The sequence below is a fragment of the Gnatocerus cornutus genome, unplaced genomic scaffold (assembly GCF_029298725.1).
Source record: "Gnatocerus cornutus isolate USDA-ARS CGAHR unplaced genomic scaffold, icGnaCorn1.1 ctg00000456.1, whole genome shotgun sequence".
In the NCBI taxonomy this organism is placed as follows: Eukaryota; Metazoa; Arthropoda; class Insecta; order Coleoptera; family Tenebrionidae; genus Gnatocerus; species Gnatocerus cornutus.
Genome location: NW_028275769.1, coordinates 5,001 through 11,036, shown reverse-complemented (window position 1 = coordinate 11,036; position 6,036 = coordinate 5,001). Strand labels below are relative to the sequence as shown.

The 6,036-nt window shown below is 48.4% G+C and overlaps 3 non-coding genes across 3 annotated transcripts in view; all 3 read left to right on the top strand.

Moving 5' to 3' along the window:
- Positions 1–241: 241 nt before the first annotated feature.
- Positions 242–2,162, top strand: LOC148165243 (small subunit ribosomal RNA). Its single transcript, XR_015771646.1, has one exon. It is a non-coding gene; the product is annotated as a small subunit ribosomal RNA (ribosomal RNA).
- A 1,616-nt stretch (positions 2,163–3,778) lies between these two features.
- Positions 3,779–3,935, top strand: LOC148165242 (5.8S ribosomal RNA). Its single transcript, XR_015771645.1, has one exon. It is a non-coding gene; the product is annotated as a 5.8S ribosomal RNA (ribosomal RNA).
- A 658-nt stretch (positions 3,936–4,593) lies between these two features.
- LOC148165241 (large subunit ribosomal RNA) overlaps positions 4,594–6,036 on the top strand; it is a 4,041-nt gene continuing 2,598 nt past the window's right edge. The window contains exon 1 of the ribosomal RNA XR_015771647.1: positions 4,594–6,036. This exon is cut by the window's right edge and continues 2,598 nt beyond it. This is a non-coding gene — a ribosomal RNA (large subunit ribosomal RNA).

Here is a 6,036-nt window from a genome sequence, read left to right as displayed (position 1 = left end):
AGGATGATGTGAAAAAAATGTCGAAAAATTTTCCATCCAGAAAGATCGCGTGGCGTTACGTCTCTTCTTACGAGGTTTTCGTTTCGCAGACACGCACACTTTCTTCAAAACAATAATAGGAAAGTGTTCAGTTTTTTATAAGAGCAGCAGGTGTCTTTCCGAAATTCTACGATTATTGTAGCTTATATGACTAGAAGGAAAGAAAGACTAAAACTCTCTTATTTTAAAACAAGAACGCAGTTCCCTGGTTGATCCTGCCAGTAGTCATATGCTTGTCTCAAAGATTAAGCCATGCATGTCTCAGTACAAGCCAAATTAAGGTGAAACCGCGAAAGGCTCATTAAATCAGTTATGGTTCCTTAGATCGTACCCACATTTACTTGGATAACTGTGGTAATTCTAGAGCTAATACATGCAAACAGAGCTCCAACCGGAAACGGAAGGAGCGCTTTTATTAGATCAAAACCAATCGGTGGCGGTCTCCGTCATCGTACAACTTGGTGACTCTGAATAACTTTACGCTGATCGCACGGTCTCGCACCGGCGACGCATCTTTCAAATGTCTGCCTTATCAACTGTCGATGGTAGGTTCTGCGCCTACCATGGTTGTAACGGGTAACGGGGAATCAGGGTTCGATTCCGGAGAGGGAGCCTGAGAAACGGCTACCACATCCAAGGAAGGCAGCAGGCGCGCAAATTACCCACTCCCGGCACGGGGAGGTAGTGACGAAAAATAACGATACGGGACTCATCCGAGGCCCCGTAATCGGAATGAGTACACTCTAAACCCTTTAACGAGGATCAATTGGAGGGCAAGTCTGGTGCCAGCAGCCGCGGTAATTCCAGCTCCAATAGCGTATATTAAAGTTGTTGCGGTTAAAAAGCTCGTAGTCGAATCTGTGTCCCGCGCCGCCGGTTCATCGTTCGCGGTGTCAACTGGCGTGCCGCGGGACGTCCTGCCGGTGGGCTTAGCTCGAGAGGGCGGCCCAACTCAATCCCGCCGCGGTGCTCTTCATTGAGTGTCGAGGTGGGCCGGCACGTTTACTTTGAACAAATTAGAGTGCTTAAAGCAGGCTAAAACTTCGCCTGAATACTGTGTGCATGGAATAATGGAATAGGACCTCGGTTCTATTTTGTTGGTTTTCGGAACCCCGAGGTAATGATTAATAGGAACGGATGGGGGCATTCGTATTGCGACGTTAGAGGTGAAATTCTTGGATCGTCGCAAGACGGACAGAAGCGAAAGCATTTGCCAAAAACGCTTTCATTGATCAAGAACGAAAGTTAGAGGTTCGAAGGCGATCAGATACCGCCCTAGTTCTAACCATAAACGATGCCAGCTAGCGATCCGCCGACGTTCTTCCGATGACTCGGCGGGCAGCTTCCGGGAAACCAAAGCTTTTGGGTTCCGGGGGAAGTATGGTTGCAAAGCTGAAACTTAAAGGAATTGACGGAAGGGCACCACCAGGAGTGGAGCCTGCGGCTTAATTTGACTCAACACGGGAAACCTCACCAGGCCCGGACACCGGAAGGATTGACAGATTGAGAGCTCTTTCTTGATTCGGTGGGTGGTGGTGCATGGCCGTTCTTAGTTGGTGGAGCGATTTGTCTGGTTAATTCCGATAACGAACGAGACTCTAGCCTGCTAAATAGGCGTATTTCGACATCCCAAAGGCCCGTCGATCCTGGGTTCGCCCGGTGGTCGTGCGCGGTTTTTACTGTCGGCGTACAAACAATTCTTCTTAGAGGGACAGGCGGCTTCTAGCCGCACGAGATTGAGCAATAACAGGTCTGTGATGCCCTTAGATGTTCTGGGCCGCACGCGCGCTACACTGAAGGAATCAGCGTGTCCTCCCTGACCGAGCGGTCCGGGTAACCCGCTGAACCTCCTTCGTGCTAGGGATTGGGGCTTGCAATTGTTCCCCATGAACGAGGAATTCCCAGTAAGCGTGAGTCATAAGCTCGCGTTGATTACGTCCCTGCCCTTTGTACACACCGCCCGTCGCTACTACCGATTGAATGATTTAGTGAGGTCTTCGGACCGGTACGCGATGGCGTTTCGACGTCGTCGATGTCGCTGGGAAGATGACCAAACTTGATCATTTAGAGGAAGTAAAAGTCGTAACAAGGTTTCCGTAGGTGAACCTGCGGAAGGATCATTAACGTGTCCTCGTACACACGAATTTTGACATATGTATAATTTATTATTATGCATTTTTATTTGATCGTGTCGATGTACACTTTATGTTTTTACAACACCGTCGTCGATGACATGGAGTCGACGGCACGATCTTTTGTCGTGCCGTTGCTTGTTTCTTTTTGAAACACCGTGTGTACGACGTTTTGAACTACGAATCGTACATATTCGGAAAAACAATAGCGTTACGCTGGCCCGCAGCGCCGGTCCTTGCGATCGAGTTTTTCACCTTTTTTGAACGAGAAAAACCGAATTCGCTCGGGCATACGGCTGTTTCTTCGGGTACCTAGATTTTTTGATTTTTTTTGTACTATCTCTCGATCTTTTCCAATGATGGAAAAAAGGAGGGACGCTTTCGGTTTTTCGACCGGATCGCGGAAAGTTGTGAACTCCACCGCGAAAGTCGAAAGACGTTAGAAGTCCTCTTTTTTCGGACACACGGAGAGGATGTAGCAGAGTAGTCGAGAAAGAAGAAAATCGCAGGTGTCGAATTAGGTTACGACTCCGTGGGTTTTAAATGATTTACGCCCGGCTACGGGACCGGCGAGAAACGCTCCCGATTTTACGATTCGCGTGAATGATGTTCGTCGTTAGACGCTTCAAAGAGTTTTTTGAAAGCGCCGTTAAACGAGCGATCACACACACATCACACCTTGCTTTTTTAATGTTTTTGGTAGATGTGGTAAAGTGATTTCGTTAGAAACGGTAAAATTCTCTTTACGGAGCGTACGACTGCACCATTTCAAAATTATATACACCGTCAATCGTCATTAAGTCACGATATAGAACGGTAAACTTGAGGATTTTATGTTAGACGCTCAGTCTGGCACGTCTATAGATTTTTTCGTCAAAATTCACGATCTGTCTTCGGTTTGGCGACGAAAAAATATAGAAAGAAAATTGAAACACGAACACAAAGACCGCCCGCGAAAATCTCTTTTCGCTTACGGCGGATACTAATTCGCTTTTTCATAACGAGTACGATGATGTAATGATGTGTTGATTCCGATCGATCAAAAACCGTCTCTTCGTCACACTTTTTAAAGTGCTTGACACACGCACACTAAATGAAAGACACAATAAAGGAAAACTACCGAAAATGTAGTTTATGAGAGAAAGCAGCATTATTTATTAAAATTATTGCTGAGAAAAAGGAAATTGGCAAATTCCTAATTAAAATCGTATCGAACATGTCCCATCTTCACACATACATGCTCGTACTTTGCGTGTAAAAGCGGAGACCGCGTGAAAAAGAAAAGTGCTTCTTTTTCGGTGCGCGGATACAAATTTGTGTTTGGGTTAATATTTTTTTTAATTTTTTCGTACGCGTAAAACTGAGACCGACGATCGCGTTCCCTTTCAGACGAGAAAGTACGGACGAAAGACAATTAAGAGCGAGAATCATAAATATCCATACCACAACACCGAAATTTTAGACGTGGCACGTTTCGGAACCACGAAGATCATTTTCGTTTCGGATGTACGCACGTACGCAAAAATTTTTGCAAGACGTGTATAGACAGCTGGACGATCGGCATGATCGGGGTTCTTGTGGAACGAGCGTTTAAATTTTAAAAAGATTACCCTGAACGGTGGATCACTTGGCTCGTGGGTCGATGAAGAACGCAGCTAATTGCGCGTCAACTTGTGAACTGCAGGACACATGAACATCGACATTTCGAACGCACATTGCGGTCCTCGGATATAATGTTCCCGGACCACTCCTGGCTGAGGGTCGTGTCAATTTCAAAGACTGCTCGGTTTTCGTTTTCGGACGAAAACGTCGGAGCGTGTTGGATGTGTTGCGACGCGTCGAATAGGTACTCATTAATGTACGTGATCGTCACTTACGTCACGATATAACGACGCACGCCTCGAACGTGTGCCGAGACGTTTACTCGAGCGTGTTTTTTCGTCAAAAAGGACGGGACGGGTATGCTTTGTATTTTTTTTTTACAAAGTCCGTCGGACGTCCACCTTGCGAATCATAAATACGAAAGTGTTTACGTCGGCACATGTTCTTGCGTGGTGTGTCGTAGAATCGTGTGTTTGTGTGCGTTTCTCGTGCAGCGAGTAAATTTGCGCGACATCTTAAGACGCGAAAGCGACCAACTACTACTTGTTGTAGTTGTTGGCTGGTCTTTCGGCGTAGCACGTCCTATTTCTTCAACATGTCGTCATTTAAAAAAAAAAATGGCGTTTTAAGGTTGAGAACGTTATAGACGGTCGTCGTGTCCGAGACGTGTAATGCAAATCGCGACAGACGTCAGATCGTAAGCGTTTCTGTAAACTTAGCCATTTTTTAAAAAGAAAAATGACGAACACGTATAGCAAGGAATGGGAGACGTGTCGTGATCGTCGAAATGACCGAATGAAAAATTTTTATTTTTCATATGCGACCTCAGAGCAGGTGAGACTACCCGCTGAATTTAAGCATATTACTAAGCGGAGGAAAAGAAACTAACTAGGATTCCCTCAGTAGCGGCGAGCGAACAGGGAGAAGCCCAGCACCGAATCCCGCGGCCGAAACCGGACGCCGGGAAATGTGGTGTTAGGGAGGATCCGTCATCCCGAGATCGTGCGGCGCGTCCAAGTCCATCTTGAACGGGGCCACAGCCCATAGAGGGTGCCAGGCCCGTAGCGACCGCTGCCGATAACGGGAGGATCTCTCCTCAGAGTCGGGTTGCTTGAGAGTGCAGCCCTAAGTGGGTGGTAAACTCCATCTAAGGCTAAATATGACCACGAGACCGATAGCGAACAAGTACCGTGAGGGAAAGTTGAAAAGAACTTTGAAGAGAGAGTTCAATAGTACGTGAAACCGTTCAGGGGTAAACCTGAGAAACCCGAAAGGTCGAAAGGGGAGATTCAGCGTGACTCGATGGCGGCGCTGGACGATCGTGTGACAGATGGCGTACGCGTCGTTTGCACCTTTCGTTTTGTCGATCTGCCGTCGAACGCGTGCACTTCTCCCCCTGTAGGACGTCGCGATCCGTTGAGTGCCGGTCTAAGGCCCGCGGTGGAGCTCGTTCGGACGGTTCGCCGTTCGCCGAATGAACCCGTGGTGTTTCCCGATCGGCTCGCTCGACGGTATACAGATGGCGCGGGGCCGCTACACAGTTAGCGTCCGACCTTCGGCAAGCGCGCCCGTCGTGATGGTGATCGGACCTGGTGCCGGTCCCGTCCCCGGGTGGCTGTTCGCTGAGGTGTTCTCGGACAGACCTCGTTGAAACGCCGATCTGCGACGCTATAGCTTTGGGTACTTTCAGGACCCGTCTTGAAACACGGACCAAGGAGTCTAGCATGTGCGCGAGTCATTGGGATTTAACTAAACCTAAAGGCGCAATGAAAGTGAAGGTCCGCCTTGCGCGGACCAAGGGAGGATGGGCGGTCGTTACGGCTGCCGCCCCGCACTCCCGGGGCGTCTCGTTCTCATTGCGAGAAGAGGCGCACCAAGAGCGTACACGCTGGGACCCGAAAGATGGTGAACTATGCCTGGTCAGGACGAAGTCAGGGGAAACCCTGATGGAGGTCCGTAGCGATTCTGACGTGCAAATCGATCGTCGGAACTGGGTATAGGGGCGAAAGACTAATCGAACCATCTAGTAGCTGGTTCCCTCCGAAGTTTCCCTCAGGATAGCTGGCGCTCATAGCATACGAGTTTCATCCGGTAAAGCGAATGATTAGAGGCATTGGGGTCGAAACGGCCTCAACCTATTCTCAAACTTTAAATGGGTGAGATCTCCGGCTTGCTCGAACTATTGAAGCCGCGAGACTCGAATCAGAGTGCCAAGTGGGCCATTTTTGGTAAGCAGAACTGGCGCTGTGGGATGAACCAAACG